Here is a 22,625-nt window from a genome sequence, read left to right as displayed (position 1 = left end):
CTTACTCTTGCAACATATGAATCTACTTTGTCATATTTTTAATATTTGTGTGTCCTTCAAAACATACATTTACTGCTCTGAAAGGTGAGACTGAATATTATATATTTGTAAAACCTAAGGTCAAATAATTTCAATGTCGGCCCTTGAATCTGTCTCACAAACTGTGATATGTATTACTTGAATTCTACCCAGGTGTATTTAAATCACAAGGGTCGTGTGACTGATGTGCAGCTAAACATTGCAGATTACGCTTTTAGTTCGTCAGGGGGCGCTTGTGGATCAGTGTCTGCGAGAGATGCGCCCCTTACTCGTATACGGATTCCCAGTTGGTAGGCTTTAATGCCTTATTCGACCTGGGTACAGATCCACAAAACGTTCGTAGCGCTACGACATTCGCAAGCCTACGAACGCTCTGTGGATCGGTACCCTAATTATTGATCTTTGGTCTCTCTGGATAAGACTAATAATAACTATGTTCTGGGCCCCGATTCACGAAACGTTCGTAGCTCTACGACTTTCGTAAACCTATAATAATCTATTGAGTTACGATGGGTCGTAACGTTACGAACGTTATGTGGATCGGGACCCTGGTTAATAAAATCTGTAAGTAGCCAAGCATCTCTTTACAGATAACATACAAAATTTAAGGTGAGAGTTACTGGGCCCTTATTCTCGAATCGTTCGTAGCCCTAGGAAATCTTAATTTTGATCGTAGCCAATGTGTAAATAATGGGTTTAAGAAGTTCGTAGGGCTAGGAACGTTTCGAGAACAGCTAGCCAGGTCAGGAATACATCAAAGCGAAAAGCTGTTCTCCTTCTCAACACACTGGACATGCAGTGCAGAGGTGTGAGAGCCTTCACATGAAAAACTAAGAGTGGACCTATATGACATGGCGCTTCGCTTGGTTGACATTCATTTTTGTACTTTTCGGCAGTACAGAGCCAGTTTTAACATGTTCCACAAGAGAATCATAAGAAATTCTCTGTACAGGTGTACAATAACATTCTGCCATTAAAAGCCTCGAGATTAATAGAAGAACCCCTCCCATTTAATTTGTTATTATAAATTCATATTTTTCCACGTGATTCATAACATTAATTGGAAGATACTACTGATATGTGTTATGAAAACTGTAACTATGTTTTGATATTATTTTACCTGGAATATTCTTGTTTAAATGATTTGTATCTGCACAGATATGATACAATATGATTTAGATGTAATTCACAGGATTGTGTTCATAATCGACATACATTATCGATACCACAATTGTTCATCAACAGCCTGTAAAGCATCCATGAACGATAACGTACAATATAATCACTGGACCCCGACTTACAACTAAGCATGTGCTGTGTACAGCGAGAGAAAAAATAGAAAGGGGGGTGGGGTGGGGTATTGTGGGGTGTCTGGGCGAGCTTTAAATACAATACACAATAGTGACCAAACTGATTTACTTACCGATTGTGTAATATTATTTCCTGAGACTTAATGTAGACAGGTGGCATACATTTTCCAGTAACTGCATGGGGAGAGTGTATCGATGTGAAGACATCTGTGGCTGGCGAGGTATTTCGGATTCCCGCTGTGATACACTCATTCAATAACATATGTTGAAATTCATGAAACGAAACAGACAGAGCGGCAGGCGCGTGCTGGTTTATAACTAACACAAAATGCATAAAAAACTGTTTTCGATTTCGTTTCTGAATATACTTAATCGTGAAATACATATTCGCATGTGTCCTCATATCACACTGTTGGTGGTGTTAAAACACACAACATGTTTATCCTATAGTGCAAATAAATGTATTATTGCTTCCATCAGTGGAATTCATTTGGTATGGGTATTTGCCATCTGGTCTTCTCATCAAGCCGTAGGCCTGTGTTCGATACTCTACATTTTCCCAAAGTGTGAAGTCTCTTTCTGACTGTTCACGGCGTGATCATACTTGAATATTACTATAAAAGGTAACCACACCCATTCATTCATTGAGTGAGACAGATTGTAGGATGTAAGGAAACTGTAATCTAATGTCCGATAGAACGGTAAATCAGGCAATAGTCTGACAAATTATGAGTAATTTCTGAATTTTCCTTGATGAAACTGTATTTTATACTTTGCAAAAGAATTATGATATAGTTAAAATATTGCGAGGGAAATCGATCTGGGGCATCATCTGCCGTGACGGTTTGTCTGCTGGGAAGGCCCTATGAAGATGTATACTGGTTTATTTGTTGTTTAACGCCGAACTTAATGGAGTCTGGACCAGACAATCCAATGTTCAACAGCATGAGCATCAATCTATGAAACTGGGATACGATGACATTTGTCAACCACGTCAACCACGTCAGCGAGCCTGACCACCAGGGCCTAGATTTTCGAAGCTCTCAGCGCTAAGATAGTCGTAAGTTAATGTTAGTGTATGGCAGTTACCACTATTTTAGAGCTAAGAGAGCTTCGAAAATCTAGCCCCAGGCTAGCTATTCTCGAAACGTTCGTAGCCCTACGAACTTCTTAAGCCCATTCTTAACACATTGGCTGCGATCAAAGTTAAGAATTCTTAGGGCTACGAACGTTTCGAGAATAAGGGTTCAGATCCCGTTAGTCGCCTCTGACGTCAAGCATGGGTTGCTGAAGACCAATTATATGTTGGTTTGTGAAAAAGAAATCATACCGTATGAAGGCACCACAGTCTAATGAAAAGAATTGCTCAGTCATTGACGCCGTCACGATTAGCTGTGCAGCATTACACCTGAAACTTGACGATTGTTCGAATCCCGCTTGGACCTGTTTAGGTTTGATTTTATTGGTCACAAGCCCGTGCTGAGACCTGTATCACTCGGGCTTTCGTCACCTAGTCATATTGCCAGCATATGTGTGAAAATATTCAATACTTTATGTCATAGGGGCGGTGGTTTAGCCTAGTGGTTAAAGCGTCCGCTCGTCACGCAGAAGATCCGGGTTCGATTCCCCACATGGGTTCAATGTGTGAAGCCCATTTCTGGTGTCCCCCGCCGTGATATTGCTTGAATAGTGCTTAAAAACGGCGTAAAACATATGTCATAGCCTGCCACATTAGTCACAGCGGCTATTGTGCTTAGCGAATGTACAACAGTAAATGGTGCAACGTTACATAATATTTCACTAATGTATTAGCTTGCCTAAGTGATGAACGTCGAATAAATGGTGTTTGTTTTTGCTTTGATATGTATTAGTTTTGTTTGAAGCATTGATAATCAGTTGTTCCACGACATTATCAATTCAGACTTCATATTCAAATCTGCGAAAGCATCACGTCCTGCATACACTTGCATACGTCATTATGATTTGATTGCTTTTATATATTAATACAGTGGATATACCGCCCTGGATATAACGCCAAACTGGTTATACTGCCATGAGTTGCCAGAACCGATTTCCTCTCTATATAATTCCCTGGATATAACGCCAAACTGGTTATACCGCCATGAGTTGCCAGAACCGATTTCCTCTGAATATAATTCCCTGGATATACCGCCAAACTGGATATACCGCCATGAGTTGCCAGAACCGATTTCCTCTGAATATAATTCCCTGGATATAACGCCAAACTGGTTATACCGCCATGAGTTGCCAGAACCGATATCTTCTGAATATAATTCCCTGGATATACCGCCAAACTGGTTATACCGCCATGAGTTGCCAGAACCGATTTCCTCTGTATATAATTCCCTGGATATAACTGGTTATACCGCCATGAGTTGCCAGAACCGATATCTTCTGAATATAATTCCCTGGATATAACGCCAAACTGGTTATACCGCCATGAGTTGCCAGAACCGATTTCCTCTCTATATAATTCCCTGGATATACCGCCAAACTGGTTATACCGCCATGAGTTGCCAGAACCGATTTCCTCTCTATATAATTCCCTGGATATACCGCCAAACTGGTTATACCGCCATGAGTTGCCAGAACGGATTTCCTCTCTATAAAATTCCCTGGATATACCGCCAAACCGGTTATACCACCATGAGTTGCCAGAACGGATTTCCTCTCTATATAATTCCCTGGATATACCGCCAAACTGGTTATACCACCATGAGTTGCCAAGCTTTTTGAGGACAAATGTTCCAATTCCTGGATATAACGTCAAGTTTGATCACCAAATCCATTGCATGTTGGCGTAATGCAAGAGTTAATCCTTTTCTTTTCGAAATCAGAACAGTAGAGTAATTTTCTAATAAAGTGTAATTGTGTGCAGATTACATTGATGACAGAAATGCAGCAAATACTTGGTCTGACTAGGTTCATCAACAGCTGGTTCAGGAAAGGGTTGAAGCTGGACGTTCACACATAATTGCCTTGGGAAGGTGACGACCACTAGTTTCAGTCTATCTTCTTCAAGTCCAAAAGTGTCATAGGAACAGTCATGTAGTATGTGACCTATTATATATGTAACTTTCACTAATACACGATCCACATAAATGGGTGAGTGAGTGAGTTTAATTTTACGTCGCACTCAGCAATATTCCATCTATATGGCGGCGGTCTGTAATAATCGAGTCTGGACCAGACAATCAAGTGAGTATAGATGTACGCAATATTGGGATACGATGACATGTGTCAATCAAGTCAGCAAGCCTGACCTCCCGACCCCGTTACTCGCCTTCTTACTGAAGATCTATACTAAGCCGGTCTCACATACATGGTTTCAAGCAATGATCTGATCTCTGATAATCTCATAGCAACTGCAGTCTGAGAATTTCTCAGGAATTTGAAGTAAAAAATGGTGTTACTGTCTCTGGATTGGGGGGCGGTGGGGTAGCCTAATGGTTAAAGCGTTGGCTCGTCACGTTGACGACCCGGGTTCGAATCCCCACATGGGCAAAATGTGTGAAGCCCATTTATGGTGTCCCCCCGCCGTGATATTGCTGGAATTTCTAAAATCGGCGTAAAACCCAACTCACTCACTCACTTTGGATTACTGTTTCATTGGTTCTGTTTTTAGCTATTTGGTCGCCACAAGATGCAGAGACAAACTCAGTTCATCGAGTCTGGTTTTACAATGATAAAAATGCCAATGAGTATAACAATGCAAAACTGCTCAAAAAGCCGGAGTGAAACGAAATATTGTTTGTTTGGAGAATGCATATACTTCACGCATAATCTATCAATTCAACCACTATAATATACACAAAACAAGGTCACTGATCCAAAGGAAGGGAAAGATTAGGTCTGAAATGAAACAAAAACGAAATATGTAACCATCCAAAGTATTACCGATGTGTTTTTTGTGCTATTTCAGAGTGGCACTGTACACAATATGTTTCTGAAATGGCCGTATACATACATGTAGTTCCATGGTAACAGTAGAGCAGTTCCAATATTCAAATGGGTGTCACGTCGGCAAGAGTTAGTTTTAGTATTACGCCGCTTTTACCAATATTCCAGCAATATCACGGCAGGGGACACCAGAAATGTGTATAACACATTGTACCCATATGGGGAATCGAACACGAGTCTTCGGTGTGACGAGCGAACGCTTTAACCACTAGGCTACCCCACCGCCCTACATCGGCAAGAAAACACTCTTGTAGTGCTTAGCAACTACAAGTTGCGATTCAAAATGCCCTCTGAAATCTACATTCCATGGTTATGACAAATTATATCATGTTGTGTTTGCTTAAGAACTTAATAATGTTCTCGTCACGCCGAAGACCCCGGGTTCGATTTCCCACATGGGCACAATGTGTTAAGCCCATTTCTGGTGTCCCCCGCCGTGATATTGCTGGAATATTGCTAAAAGCGGCGTAAAACTAAACTCAGTCAGTCAGTTAATAATGCTCATCCCCAGAGGAAACTCGGGTTAGAACTGATCTCCGGCATCTGAGAGAGACGACTTTCGGGATGGGGTGGTCATGCTCGTTTACTTGGTTGATGCAAGTCGTGGTGTTCTTACTGCAACGACGATGGTCATGTCAGTCAGAGGCTTGTATGGTCCAGCTTGGATAATTTACAGAGCACCATAATATACCTGATATACTGCCGAGAACGGGTTTAACTACACACACAAAAACGTCATCACTTTTTCATCCACACAGTTGGATGTTATTAAAACAGTGTATAAACACCGTGCAAGGTAATTATCTACCACTCAGACGGTAAACGTCTCATTGCGACTTGATGCGTCGATATTAAGACTTCGTATTAGCACGAGTGACACTGAGTAAGCCTGAACTTGATGAACAGACTGTTTCCTTCAAAGTCCAGGTAACCACAGAAGCTATTTTGTAATGAATCTCTCTGCTGTCTCAGGAATTATTGACGGATCTTTGGCTTTGATGCTATGCAATCAGTGAACGGCTCTTATCCAGGTTTCCTGCAAATAGGGCAAAGATCTGGATGGCCATATGCATAGTAGAGTGACACATCAAAGAGTGATGACGGCGTTTTTTAAGCTTGTATTTGAAGATTTCGTTTTGCAGATTCCCCCCTTTGGGACAATAAACCCACGTCACAAGCCCAGTCGCTTTGATACAAATCCCTGCTCTGAATAGCGACCACCAAGTGTCAGTACTATGAATAAAATGGTAATAAAAAAGTTACCGTTCTAATGGTGAATTACTACATTCAACGGTGCCACATTACCTAGTCTGCCATAGACGATTTACCAGGACGTCATCATCACTGATGTGAGGCCTCGGTTAGCTGAGAACCTAGTTTATAACTACTACCCACTGAAGTCTTATTTTTGTATTACATCGTCAAGTTTAATTTGCTTTTTGTGCAATAACAAACCTTTCCCCCAGTATTGTACAATAAGGACAGTAAGAAAATTATCAGAGATAAACAATCGTGAAACCAAATGCCTAAAACTTTTAAAAAAGATTCGATTCATCAGAAACAAATCAAACCTTTAAAGGACTAAAGCATTTGGGATATTGGGAAAGTGTCCATAATATCATCTCAAAGCATGCTCACATAATTTCAGCTTTCTGGGGTTATCTGGGGGACGATAACGTTGGAAGAAGATAAGATTTTGTGTTTGTTGTATAATTTCACTCACTCACTCCACCTATATGGAGGTGGTCTGTAAATAATGGAGTCTGGACCAGACGCTCCAGTTACAGAACAACAGAATCAGAGAGCCTGACCACACGATTACAGGGGCTTGTAAGGTACGAATAATAAATGCCACAAAGGTAAACACTAACGGGGTCTCAGCACTTTTGGGGACGTGGTGACAGAGCTGTAAAAGGCGCCAGGGTAGTGATCCAGCGTGTTTGAGGTGCCGGGATCGAGCCCACCTGTTACTGGGTGTAAAACCTTGGAGACAACTTTGTGTGAAGACTCTTTCAGTGTTATCACAACCCCTAGTGTACAGTACACAACCCTGTGCACTTAAAAGAACCCACGAATCCGTTGGTAAATGACCAGATGGTGGCCACATGAATACGTGCAGTAAACTTAGACAAAGTACCGTGACTTTGTGGCCCTGTCCATCCAGCTGAAAATGGATGAGAAAGACACATTAACTTGGTGCGCCAAGTGGCTGCAAGAGTTGTATGATCCCCAAGGAGTTGAGAATGATAATCTAATGATCCAACGTCCAGTGATCGAGGGAAAAACAAACTGCACTTTGAGAATAATATCCAAGTATGGAAAAAGCGCAATACAAATCCTATAGAGAAATAGAAGAATAGAAAGGGTGGAACGAGGTCAACACACTAAGTTCGTTTCAGGACAACTTCAACAATGCTCACTATACACCCCTATAAAAGGTACAACCATATAAGTCCATAGATTTATCAAACTGAGACAAAGATCACCAAATCGAAACCGTACTGTGGGAGCTAAGGTCTTCGGTAGCTAGAACATTCCTGATTTGATGATTCCGTACCAAAATTCCCGATCAGAATCTGTACCCCTCTGTCCCTTAATTTCTTGTTTATTCAGTCCTGTACGCTAACACCGCGGGTCAACATACGCTGAATCGATCCTATCCGTCAGCGCGCTAATATAATCGCCAATATTTCCGAGACACTTACACCAAAGTGTCATGGCCGTTTACCATTGACGATCTTGCCCTTGATCTGACCCGCGATGTAAGGATGGGACATGTTTTATTTAAAGCCAGTCAGATCACAGCCTTCTCTCTGTACAGGGCAGACCAATAAGTCCGTCCAATCTGTTTCATATTTGGTTAACATGTACAGACAATGATTCACAGAGACAGAAGCTCTCTCAAGGCTGTATGACAAGGGGGATGACTTTATAACATGTCAACTTTCCCATGACATAAGCAATATTACTTCAGTTGCAACCTTTCCTTGTTTTACTTCATAACTCAACCACCGCAGCTTTTCCAGAAAAAATACCGTCATGAAGAAAAGGGTATGTCTTTTAGAATTAGATTTCAATTCTCAGAAGTTTTTTTCCATTTTCACATTGGTACATGGACTCCAGTCATGTTTAAATAAACATTGTCGACTTCATTTAGAAAACATCATACCGAATGCATCGTGCAGAAGTTATTGTCACTTCATAATAGTTTTGGAGCTCCTTTTGCAAAAACTGAAAGGTTGGCATCTGTTTAGATATTTTACGGTTAAAGATGCCATTTTTGAAAAGAATGAGAATCATGTTAATTATCTTTATGGCCGAAGTTCGTTGAATCATTATCTTTATGACGAAGTTGTTAAGATGAGGTTACAACATTCATGGCTTCAGCAAATCATTCAAAAAGTTTTATGGTAGACGTGTAGGCGACATTTCCAACTTTGACGCCTGTGGAAGCCGTGGTGGCTGAGTGGGTTAGATGTCTGACTTTGTGTGCTGGCGATTTGGTGCCTCTTTCTGAGAGTGGGAGTTCGAAGATATTAATGCTCAGAAGTTGTTTAGAAGCTGTTACAAAATACATGGCCTCAGCAAGATTCAAAGAGTTTTATGGTAGACGCGTGGGCGGCATGTCAAACCTTAACGCATTAGCAAGAAGATGGTTTTCAAACGCAAAGACCCTTTTTGATTCGTACCGTTCTTCCTGTGTCTTTTTCATGTGGACCTCTGTCTTGCCTTTGCAGATAATTGTGGCGGATGTCACAAGAGGTGAACGATAGGCTATACTTAACTATACTCAACGTTTCAAGATCAACAGTTATCATCAGTATTTGACGATTCACAAACAGTTGCTCAGACAAATCGGAATCATACAGTGGAATGTGGAAATGTTTTTGTCGCCCTTGTTCGTATCTTTAATCACGTACACTAAAAAAATAGGACATTAAAGCAAAAAGAAAAACAACACTAAATAATATCAAGCTTAAATAGATGATATTTTGAAAAAAGTGTATCCAGAGTAGGATGAACATTCTTGTTCTTTTTGACAAAAGTTGATCATGGCGTTGATTACAATGAACGTTTGGAAGTTTCTGAAAAAGTAGGGAAGTGGAAACAACGCCAGATCCTTTTTTCTGTGCAATCAGATATTTATGATATCATAATTGGGCTTGTTCAGCTTTTTTTCTCCTGCAATAGCAAATCATTTGTAAAACCTGTAAATTTCAACACTGAATATGTCTGGATTCCGGAAGAACATAATCCTTTTAGTTCATGCATCCGAAATAAAGATTTGGCGTGTTTAGTTTTTTCTTACTTCTCATGCCATTTATCTGCAGCAAACCAATTATAAACCCAAGTTGAATATCACGATGAAGCATTATGCATGGATTGCTGGCCGAACAAATCCTTGGTGTTTCGTATTGCTCGCAGCGTGTGTTAGACAATATGCGCCGTGATCACTGAACAAAGGAAAACAACTGTCGCTAATACAGTCATCACTGACGCTCACTCAAGGGACAAAGGGTTAACCAAGTCCCGACCTGGTTATGGATGAAATGATTCCACATGAAGTCTTTAGAGCCGGTGACCCGGGTTCAGTTCTCAACATGGATACAGTGTGTTATGCCCCTTTTATTTCTGATGTCCAGGCTGTGATAGTGCTTGGATATTGCTTAAAGCGGCGTAAAAGCTTACTCACACACTCATGAAGTTTTTCATGCATTTTTACAGTTAATACGAAAACACGATTGAACGTCCATATTGATGAAGATATCCGCGTGCATTTCACTATGGCAATGGTGTAAAATGCTGTCGGTGAACAACCTGAGGACATTTCTTTCTCTATTATCCCCCGCAACAAGGACGAAACGAGTATAGAAACGAGTTCCATCCGTCCGTGCGTCTGTGCGTCCGTCACACCTTGTCCGAAGCATATCTCCAAAACTATTCGTGATGGCTTAACCAAAAGCATGGTCCCTAGATGTGCCTTTTGAGGGGTTAGACCCAGGTGTGACTTATATGTTTTTGCTGTTTCCATGGAAACATGACTTAGGCTGTGACTATGAGGTTGTCATCGTCTGGCGCAGATCTTCCAAACTATACATGCTAGCTTCATCAAACTTGGTACATATGTCAAGCATCATCCATAGATGGGCCTTTGGGGGTTTAGATCCAGATATGAATTTTATGTTTTGCGGTTTCCATGGAAACGTGACTTAGGCTGTGACTATGAGGATGTCATCTTGTTGCATTTCCATGGCAACAGGTTAGGCTTCAACTGAATTTGTTTGTTACTGGAGCAGATCTTAAAAAACCCTTTCAATACTCTCCTTTCACTTTGCTATATACACTCCAAAACATTAAACATAATAATAACTAGTAGACATATTCATAAAGAGTATTTTGCCGTTGCGGGGGATATTGATGACTTTGTCTTCTTGTTTATATTGCACCCAATTGCATAAACAGATGAACGTATAATAAATATTATCATCACCAGATTGTATGCTTGATTATTCAGAATCCAATAAATGGAACGAGTGAATTGATATCGGGAACTTCCATACGTTGGCCAAATGTTTAGCAACACATAAAATACTGATGTGATGGAAATGGATACATTTATTATCTAATTCAATCAATTCTACAGATGTAAAAAGTGTTCAGGAGTTAATACTGTGCCTTCTTAAAATCAAAACTTAACAATTGGCTCTGATTTAATATGCAAGACATCGAGTCCTTGCTTAAAGGAAGCCCAGATGAATTAAATCAAATGAGGACTGGAATCTAATTCGTTCAGGACTTGAACATTTTGAAACCTTGAATCATCCGGAGGAAAGGTTTTGGTGTCGGTGGGCTGGTCTACAGGGCACTGAAGTGGTGTCATTACTCATCCGTCTGTGTAGATTTAACCAATGTTAGTTTAAATTTTTACAAGCCGACTTAAGACTTTGCTATAAATATGCATTTGTTTTGTTTTTGTGTTTACATTGGTTGAACTTGAAGAACAACGGACGTTCAGCCAATTTTCGTTTAGAGGCAAAGCATGAAATTGAATTAAATTAATTTTCCTAGAAGCAATGTGTATTCATGACAATTTTCCCCCAAAAGGTTCTAAAAATGCATATTGGCATCATTTGTTGGCAATCTCTGAATGTCATTCTTTCATCTCTTCTCAGTCAGCAGACAGTTGGAATTTTCTCTCAATGCTAAATGGATTGATTTATTGCAGGGCCTAATGTTTCATCACTAATGCAGATGTTCAACACTAAATGATCGCTGATGGGTATTTCGAAAGTGCATAATACAAATAATGTGGCATTTGGGATATAATGTGAAACTTGAAAAATAAGACCTTTGCCTCTTGTCAGTTTGTAATCAAAGAACTACCGGGATTTATATTGAATCAATTAATCTAATTCAGAGTTTTCAAATTGCATTAAGTTTCTTCAGGGAACTAGATTTCCTGTATTCAACGACTTCTGCCCGTTGTCCTTTCTGACTTATATAAAATTCCATTAACTTTGTTTGATAAAATAAACATATCTAAATATCTAAAGCCTTTTATATTAAAAATACTCCCAAAACAAAGTCGTGAATGATTTGGCAAGTCTGAATTTTCTCAGCTCAAAGAAATTAAACATTCCCGGGGTCCTACAGGACATTATTTGGGATACTGTATAAATATGTTTATGAATAATGAATGTCAATTTTGAATACTACATTACTGCATGCGCTCTCGTTAGATACCAGTTTTGCAAAACGAATGAACTTCGAATGCTACCGTAGGAAATTCATGGGTTTCGTAAAATTGGTATCTAACGAGAATGAGTCTGGTATTTTATTTAATACCCACGTTTCATATAATTACTGTTAATATTTATGTAATTGTTGAAGTTTTGAATTGACCAGCCGTAAGCGTTTAAAAAAGAGGCTGCTGACTGATTGACTTCCCAAAACCCCTTTGCACACCTTTTCGAATTCCGATGTCTGCACATCTGCATGACGGATTTACGTAGAAAATAGATAAAACTGTATAATCAGTGGGAAGTGTGTGAGTTAATGCTTAACGTCACATCGGCAATATGTCAGCCATATCGTGACGAGAACAAATTTGACATTGATAAGGAAACATATATAGTATACCACCGGTCGTCAATGGACAGTGAGTGAGTGAAAATGTATTGTCATATCGGCATAACTTGACAACGAAATCTATATACTCATGAAAAGACTAACGATATAAATATCTGTTAAGAAAAGACAGTAAATCAGCTAAAATATCACAGATTTAGATTAAAACTAGCATTTTAAAATAATATCACTATTGCAGACAATATAAAATAAAACAGGCTACAGATCGACATCAGCTGAAGGTAGGTCACATTACTAGGGACCCTGGGGACTTACAGTAGTTTTGCTACCTGCATCAACCCCAACTAGAATTACACAATTCCCTCACACGTTGAGAATCAGTGGAGAAGTTTTAATGAGAGGATAAATAAGAATTAATGAGAAAGAGCTTGTAACTTCAGCTATTAAGATTTAGGGATTGTCAAATCCGCGCCATCATATCCATCCGACAATCGTTATCAGCAGCTGTGTCGGTTATTGTGGACACTTCATGTTTTGCCTTAGGTACACTGATTGTTGCATTAATTAATGTTAATGTCATGTTTGACGGACATTGTTCAGGAGGAACAGTCTTGAAGTCAAGCTGGCTGTGTGTTAGCGTTATTGTTAGTGTTAGTGTTCCCTGATCAGCCTCGCCTAGTGGCGTGACCATGATTATTAAACCATTTACCTTGACTGGGATTCATCCCCGTACGTAGGACGTGTGTCATCCGTTGTTTTCTATCTTATCTCCTGTTCCTTCAACATGTGGGTAATAATGTCTGGGACTAAACATTAGTTCAGCATGTGACCTACAGTTCCTGAAATTAACAGTACACCCAGAAAATAACCGCTGACCAAAGGTCTGGCAAAGTTATATGATTATGTCTCTGTTTCTGTTGATTACAAGGAAATAATGTAAAATAAATGGCTTTGCGTGCCAAAAGGAGAATTCGTATTTCACTCAATGCAACTCTTTACCCTGGGGCTTCTTCTGTTGTTTAACGGATACTACAGCTTGGGTATCTCCAAGGCAATCGTCCCTCAACACGAAACCAAACAAAGAGAATTTATTTGAAGCGATGTTCTTCAAAAGCAAGCTGTAGTCCTATATCTAATCAGTGTTGTTTATGTAATACCACCGATCCAGTATATGTCGTGAAGACGATCGTCGTGAAGCTAGGGACTAATGGTAGTTTGAGGGCGTCGCTAGAAAGTGTAACACACACGCATGTGGCTGCTCTGTATGTCTTAAGCAAGAATCTGGTTATGTCACTTGTCTTACAAGCGTGGTGTCTCGCTACAGGACCGCCTCCGTGGTGTAGTGGTTAGAGCGTCCGCCCGGAGAGCGGAAGGTCGCGGGTTCGATCCCACACCGCGTCATACCAAAAGTTAAAATATGGTACTTGTTGGTCCCTGCCTGGAAATACGCTCGGCCAATCACAACAGCCGTTGTATGATGACATGCCTTTCGCCAATGGTCATTCGGGTACCGGGTATGACGTAGACTTATGGTGACAGCTCAGCTGTCGTAGGGCATGACCACTCCCAATCGTACGTCAGAGGAGGTGAGGTGAGGTGAAATTGGGTTTAACGTCGTGCTTGAGAATATTTCGCTCACATGACGACGTGCATGCGTGTGTATGTGTATGTGCGGCTGCTTGTACTAGCCCAGACTTAAGCTGGTTTTATAGTGCTAGCTCACTGAGATACCATGCCGCAGTGAAGCATGAATACCCCACTCAGACACAGTATACTGACTCCGAGCCGACCAGTCCTCGTTGTACCCATTAATGCCGAGCGCCAGGCAGGGACCAACAAGTACCATATTTTAACGTCTTTTGGTATGACGCGGTCGGGGATCGAACCCGCGACCTTCCGCTCTCCGGGCGGACGCTCTAACCACTGCACCACGGAGGCGGTCTAACGTCAGAGGAAAGACATGGCATACCCTAGTAGTAACATCCGGGGAAAGGCATAACATATATACCCTTATCGTGACAGCCTTCACAGTGTTTGATCTGTCGCAAAGGTAGCATTAGACAGAGGATGTAACTTTCCGCAGTGTTAACGACCGTTAGAGGATATGATATACCTCAGTGATAACATCTGTTGCAAGGCATGACATAGATACTCTTGTGGAGAATATGACCTTGTCTTGTAGTAACATCCGTTGCAAGACATGACCTAGATACCGTAATAATAGCATCCTCACAAGTGAGCGAGTGAGTTTAGTTTTACGCCCTTTAGTTTTACGCCCTTTTAGTCCAGCAATAACACGGAGACACCAGAATTGGGCTTTATCTGTTATGTCCATTTGGGAAATCGATCCCACAAGGCTACCCCCTTGCCTAACTTAGAAGAACATGCTTTAGAAGTACATGCCCTACTTGTAAGAGCCGTCGGATGACATGATCTCGAGTGAAGATTCACACCCAATTACATTACATACTTATAAAATCACACATTAGTCACATTTTGTGATCACATTTTAATCACTGACTGCTGTGAAAAGCGGACATATCTCGGCGTTATTTGCTGTACATTTTTGTATTCTATTACAAGCATTAGTAATATTGCCATCACAAATTAACAAAAGTCTCGACAACACCGTGTTTTGAGTTCCATTAATTTTCTGTAAATGTAGACATCCTACATCAATCAAATTGTGTGATATTCATTTTAATAATATCTGGTAAAATGAGTAATTATTAATGCACAAAATAATTCATAATATTTATTGTCGTTACAAAGTTAATCTTATGTGTGATGTTGGCATTTGTAGAATGCACAGTTAGAAACAGAATATGACCGCTGTCATCCTCTGTCTGGCTGCCAGACCTGAAAGTTTGTAAGTTGATGCCCCTGACAAATTCTCATAAATAAGTAACATGTGTTAGCATACCTACATGAAATGTGAACAACAAAACGAATTCAAAAACTTCATAAATATATGTCACGGTGAAATGAAAAGATGTCTATTGTGAAAACCCCAAATAACAGTAAGATAATATCATTTTAATTTCGTTCACACAAACCACTCACGAGCGCTGTTAAATTCAAAAAAATTATCATTTATCATGGTGAAAATTAAAAGATAAAATTATATAATTATAAAAAATAGAAACAAAACGGATTTCAAAGCATCTTCCAAATCTGTTAATCGAAGTGCATAGCATTTCTCCAGATAATATCATTCAAAATTGTTATGCTGTATACCCCGCTCACATATTTGAAGCCAATTGATTTACCTACAAAATGGGACAAAGGTTATCAAAGCCGTCCTGTCGGATCTCAAACGAACGTGATTTTTCGATTCCGAGCCAAAATCCCTCCCTAGAATCTGTACTGCTAACTCACAGAATTTCTTGTTTATTGCATCGTGTACGCTGAATCGATGGTACCTGTCAAACAGCTAATCGCCACTATTTTCGAGACACTTTCACCAAAGCGTCTTGCCCGTTTACCATTGACGACCTGGCCTTGATCTGACCCGCGATTAAAAGATAGGACATATTGCATTTATAGCCAACCAGATCACTGGTTCCATTTTGTGCTAGGTAGACCAGTATATGTTTCATATTTGATTAAAGGTGTATGTGTGCCAAAGATGCAGAGAGACAGATACTTCCTTCCAGACTGTGTGACAAAGGTGATGACTTCAAATTTCCAAAAGTCAGCTTTCTCCTTATTTCGAGCCTTCAGCTACAACCTTTGGTGTTTTCACTTCACAACGTTTGAGGAACATATGTTATATTTGAGATGACACCTTCTTTGTACACATTCACATTGCAGTACTGTTGTTAGAGTGAGGCACACTATTCATATAAAAATCAGCCTTTGAGCCCACACAGCTACCGAGGATTCCACAGAAAAATACATAGGAAGAATCCGTATACCTTTTCTATGTTGTTTGGAACTGCTTACAACACCCATGGCTTCAGCAAAGCATTCAAAGAGTTTTATGGTTGAGGTGTAATCAACATTTCCAACTTCAAAATGACGCTTGTGGAAGCAGCAATAGCTGAGTGGGTTAGATGGCTGACTTTGTGTGCTTGCGACTATGTGTGGTTTCGAATGGATGGGAATCCACCCAACAAAAGTACTAGAATCTGTATTGTACTCAGAAGGTGTAATCCCAAACATAGCATAGGTTACATCTGACCACTTTCTAAAATGGCATTGAGTATTTTGAGTTACAATCGACCATGCCTTTTCTACAGGCAGACACCTAATCGCCAGCACACAAAGTCAGCCGCCTAATTATAAGCCCCTCAGCCACCGCTGCTTCCACAGTGCATAGTTTAGACTACCATTTGTCCGACTTCCATTTTGTGGAAGTCGCTGTCTCTGAGCAGGTTAGACGGCTGACTTTGTGTGCTGGCGATTAGGTGCCTGACTCTGAGGGTGTGGGTTCGGAGCCCGGATGGGACTCCACCCAACAAAAGTACTAGAGTCTGTTCTCTACTAAGAAAGGGTAATACCAAATATAACATATGTTACATTTGACCTCTTTCTAAATGGCACTGTGTATCCATAGCGATAACATGATTTTGAAACACAAAGATCCTTTTGAATTTGTACATCGTCGTGTGTCTTTTTTCAGATGGACCGCTAATGTTGGCATTGCATATGATCGTGACGCACACCACGCTAAATTTTCCAAGAACACCAGTTATCATCTTTATTTTAAGATTCATAAACATATGCTTAGATAAATCAGAATCATACAGTAGATTTTCTTATGACTGTAGAAATACTCTTTGTTCTTATCATTCTTATCACGTACATCTTTAAAAAACCCATTATAACCAACAAAAACAACACTGAATGAAATCGAGCTGGGCTTAAATAGATGATATTTTGAAAAAGTGTATCGAGAATTAGGATGAAGTTTCTTGTTTTTTTGACAACTGTTGCTCATGAAGTTGATTACAATGAACAGTTGGACGTTTCTGCTAAAGTAGGGAAGTGAAATCAACACCAGATCCAATTTTCCCATGCAATCAGGTATTTATGAACTAATTATTGTGCTGGTTCAGCCATTTTTATCCTGCCACTTTAACTGAATATGAATTTTGTCAAAATTCCGGAAGAACATAATCCTTGTTGTTCATGCATCCGAAAACAAGATTTGGCGTGTTATTTTTTTTCCGTTCTTCTCATGACATTTATCTGCAGTGAACCAATTATAAACCCAAATTTCAACATTCAATATCACGATAAAGCATCATGTATGGAGTGCCTGTCGAACAAGTATGTAATGTTTTATATGGATCACAGCGTGTCTAAGACAATATGCACCGTGTTAACTGAAAACACGATAACAAATCGCTGATACATTACTGATGCTCACTCAAGGGACAAAGGGTTAACGAAGTCCTCACCTTTCATTTAGTCCCCTTAGATATATTTTGTTGATAAATCATTATGGTTGAAATGATTCCGCATTAAATATTATCAGCCGAAGACCTGGGTTCGATTCTCAACAAGAATACAGTGTGTGATGGCAATGTCTGGCGTCCTCCTGATGAGGGTGTTTGAATGTTGCATTATGTGAGGTAAAACCTTACTCTCCCACTCATGTATTTTATGCATTTTAACAGAAATTGAGAAACATGATTGAACTTTCACATTGATGAAGATATTCGCGTTTATTTCACTATGGCAATGGTGTGAAACGCTCTCGGTGAATAACCTGAGCTTTTATTTATTGTTTTTACCGAACCGCAAAAACGGATGATCGCATAATAAATATTTTTGCCAGATCGTGTGCATGAGTTTTGAAAATCTCACAAAGGGTACGAGCAAATTTATAACAGGATCTTCCATACGTTGGCCAAATGCTTTGAAAAACATCAGGTACTGTTGTGATGGAAATGGATAACTTTATCCTCTAATTGTATCAACTCTACCGCGCCTTCTTGAAATTAAATCTGAACAATTGGCTCTGATTTAGCATGCAAGACATCGAGTCTTGGTGAAAAGAAACCCCGATGAATTAAATCCAATGAAGACTGGAATCTAATTCATTCAGAATTTGAATATTTTGAAACCTTGAGTCATCTGGAGGCAACTGCAATTCTTGGTGTCGGCGGGGTGGTCTACACGGCACTGAAGTAATGCCTTTTTAATCTGTCTATATACATTTACAAGCGAATTTAACACGCTGGTATACATATCTATTTCTTTTGTTTTCGTGTGTACATTGGTTGAACGTGAAGAAGAACCGGCGCTCAGACATTTTTCGTTTTGAGGCAAAGCATGGGTTTGAATGGAAAATACTTTCTTGTGAAAACAATTCTTATCCGACATGCATGGTTTATAGAAAATGTAATTATCGACACTCCAATACACAGTGCCAGAGAATCACACAAATACTGCTAACATTTGCTTTTTGTATTAAAAATTTATATTTAATATTTCAGTTTATTGCATTTCTTTTCAAAAGGTGTACACCAGGCTTCTGTCCACCCTGTAAGGAAGGGATTACAGGAATAAGGAATATAAGGAATATGTATATTCCACTGAATTGCCCATCCCTGCATGAATGTAGAATGTTTTCCTCATTTTGGAAACTCTGAAAGAGATGTCATTAATGTTTAAATGTGTATTCGTTACAATTTGCCCATAAGTGTCCATACAAATGCATTTTCTGCGGACCAAAATGTCATTTTCAGTATTTCTCATCAGGTCTTTCAAGCCTTGTGAGCTTATAGGATGATTTGTTGTCAATTTCTTAATGTCATGTCCTCAGCTGTCCTTAGACGACAGACAGTTGGAATTTTCTTTCACTGCTAAATGGATTTATTTATTGCAGAGCCTTATGTTTCGTCACTAATGCAGATGTTCAACACTAAATGCTTGCTGATGGGTAATTTGAAAGAGCATAACACAAATAATGTGACATTTGGGATATCACGTGAAACTTGTTCGTTTGTAGTCACAATACTGCCGGAACGTACATTGGATCAATTATTAATCTAATTCAGAGTTTTCCAATAGCATGACGTTTCTTAAAGGAACTAGATTTTCATGTATTTTCATGTATTTTCATGTATTCATGACTTCTGCCTGTTGTACTTTCTGACTTATATTCCATTAACTTTGATTGTAGATCGAGCTATGTTAAAGAATACATATCTAAATATCTAAAGTTTCATATATTCAAAAAGAATACTTGTTCTTTTAAATTTCGGCTAAATTATCCTACAATCGACAGCGGCTGAGGGGATGGTGTAAATCCAGCTATGGTCCATGCAGGTAGCAAAAGTAATGTAAGTCCCCATGGTTCCTAGTATGGTGATCTACCTTCAGTTGTTGGCGATCTATAGCCCGAGTTTTATATTGTATTGTCTTTTTAGTTAAAATGTTTTAGTTTTACATGCTAGTTTTATATTCATATCTGTGATACTCTAGTGTTTTTACTGTCCATCGTCGACAGGTTTTACTCTTCAATATGTTTTCATTGTATGAAAGTTTTCGTCACGATATGGCTGAGATATTGCCGGTGTGACGTTAAATATTAACTCACTCACTCAAAAAGAATACCAACCAAAGTCGGGAATGAATTTTCTCAGCTGAAGGAAATTAAACATTTCTGGGGTCCTGCAGGATATTATTTGGGATATTGCTTAAATATGACATTTGGGATATATCGTGTGTTGTGTAATGATGTCTGGGACTAAAAATAGTTTAGCATATTACCTACAGTCAAATAATAATCGCTGATCAAAGGTCTGGAAAAAGTATATAATTTTTATATCTCCGATTTTGTTGATTACAAGGAAATAATATAAAATTAATGACTTTGCGTGACAAAAGGACAATTCGTATCACTCAATGCAACTCTTTATCCTGGGGCTACTTCTGTTGTTTAATGTATATTACATCTTGAGTATTTCCAAGACAATCGTCTCTTAACACAAAACCCTACAAAGAGAATCCATTTGCAGTGATGTTCTTCAAAAGCAAGCTGTAGTCCTTTACCTAATGAGCGTTGTTTGTGTAATACCACTGATCCAGTATTCTAAGCTATATGGCTGCGGTCTGTAAATGATCGAGACTGGACCAGACAACCCAGAGATCAACAGCATGAGCATCGATCTGCGACATTGGGAACCGATGACATGTGTCAACCAAGTCAGCGAGTCCTGACCACCCGATCCCGTTAGTCGCCTCTTACGACAAGCATGGGTTACTGAAGATCAATATTCTAACCCGGACCTTCACGGGTTGTAAAGATATGGACTAATGGTAGTTTGAGGGCGTCATTATAAAGTGTAACACACACGCATCTGGCTGCTCTGTATGTCTTCAGCATGTCCTACTTGTAACAGCCGGAGGACATGACCTCGAATGAAGATACACATCAACCACATTGCATAATTATATGTTATGTTTTTGTCACGTTTTGTCAAAAGTGGACATATCTCGGCGTTATTTGTTGTACATTATTTTGTTCTTTGTTGCAAAAGTTTGTGTTCTCAGTTTGTTTTCTGTGAATATAGTCATCCTCGATCAATAACGCAGAGAGTATGTATGTATTCCCTTGGAGAATCATGAAGGAATACTAAGTGTTCTGATACAATGTGGTCTTACTTAATGTGTTCTAGAGGCAAAATACAATCAAACATTTTGTAATAATATGTTGTTTTTTAAAAAATTTATTCTGATGTGTGATCTGGCATTTGTAGAATGCATAGTTTGAAACATAACACGACAGCCAGCTGTCATCCTTAATCCCAACCTGAAACGTTTGTAAGTTGATCCCCTGACAAATTCTTAAAAATAAGTAACATGTGTTAGCATAACTAAATGAAATGTGAAAAACAAAACGAATTCAAAAGCTTCCTAATTATGTTACGGTGAAATGAAAAGATGTTTATAATGAGAAAGAAAGCGGAATCCACAACCTGTTTATGGAACTGCATGGGTTTTATCCAGATATTAACATTTAAAACTTATATGTGGCAATGTTACCCCTCCCTGTTCCATTACGGAGTTATACCACAAATGCATTGTAGTTTGGACGCATATACCTCTTCCGTATATCTTTGTTTCATAGTTCATATACTGCAAGATGGCGATAGCGTTATGGTATATATACAGACACTTTTGTGTCGAACTTCCGGTTGTCTCGAACCGTCGCACAAAACAAATAATCGATGTTTATGTATATAATAGTGCTGAAGTACAGGGCCTAGATTTTCGAAGCTCTCTTAGCGATAAGATAGTCGTAAGTTAATGTTAAGGTATGGCACTTACGACTATCTTAGCGCTAAGAGAGCTTCGGAAATCTAGGCCCAGGCTGTTAAATAACGCTAAAAACGTTTAACGAATTCGTTAACAAAATGAATAACTTTCACCCGTTTCACCCACATTTATGTTTTCTGTATGTGATAAAACATTACCTATTTTACGTGTTACCTGATTACATGCAAGTAGTTGGTAGATCCACGGCCCTTTAGGCATAACTCCCACGTCTTTCATATTTCATAAATCAGTCATTATGGATGTCATTGACAAAAACAAACTCGACAGCAAAAGTGTTAATACTTCAAGGACGCAAGAACTTCTGTAAATATGAATAATTAATACCCAAAAGGATCTACGGCATTAAACAAACAACCATGCTCCAGATTTAGACTACGACGACAGCCGTCTCGGGAATACAACAACATAAATCTTTGTCGAAACCGTTTCGTTTCCATAAGCCGACAGTATCTGGACATGCATCGAGGCGTTCAGCTTAATTTACAGCGATTAAACAAAGACAATAAGGCATGCAAAGCAAACTCGAACAGATATATGTGTTTTCTCACTTCCTACAAACCTCGGAATCTCTGAATGTTTACTCAGTGGTCGTAGTTGGAATTTTACAACAGGAGTTTCTGGTTTATCGATGAGTTGATAGTCTAGTTTGTTAACAGATCGCCGTTGCATGGCAGGTTTCTTACCCGTGGAAATCCGGGCAAGATTTGGTCTTCAGCAACCCATGCTTGTTATAAGAGGCGATTAACTGGATCTCGTGGTTAGGCTCGCTGAATTGACTGACACATGTCATCGTCTCCCAATTGCGTTTGCTTTCAGCCAATACGTATGTACTATAAAACCATTGTTGTACAGATTTTCATAACAAATCTTTGACGATGATAAAAAGATCTTCTCTGCCTGCTGCTACTTTGA

Source organism: Haliotis rubra, unplaced genomic scaffold, assembly GCF_003918875.1.
Source record: "Haliotis rubra isolate DU_JTF1 unplaced genomic scaffold, ASM391887v1 Scf552, whole genome shotgun sequence".
Lineage (NCBI taxonomy): Eukaryota > Metazoa > Mollusca > Gastropoda > Lepetellida > Haliotidae > Haliotis > Haliotis rubra.
Note: the sequence above shows the minus strand (reverse complement) of the source record.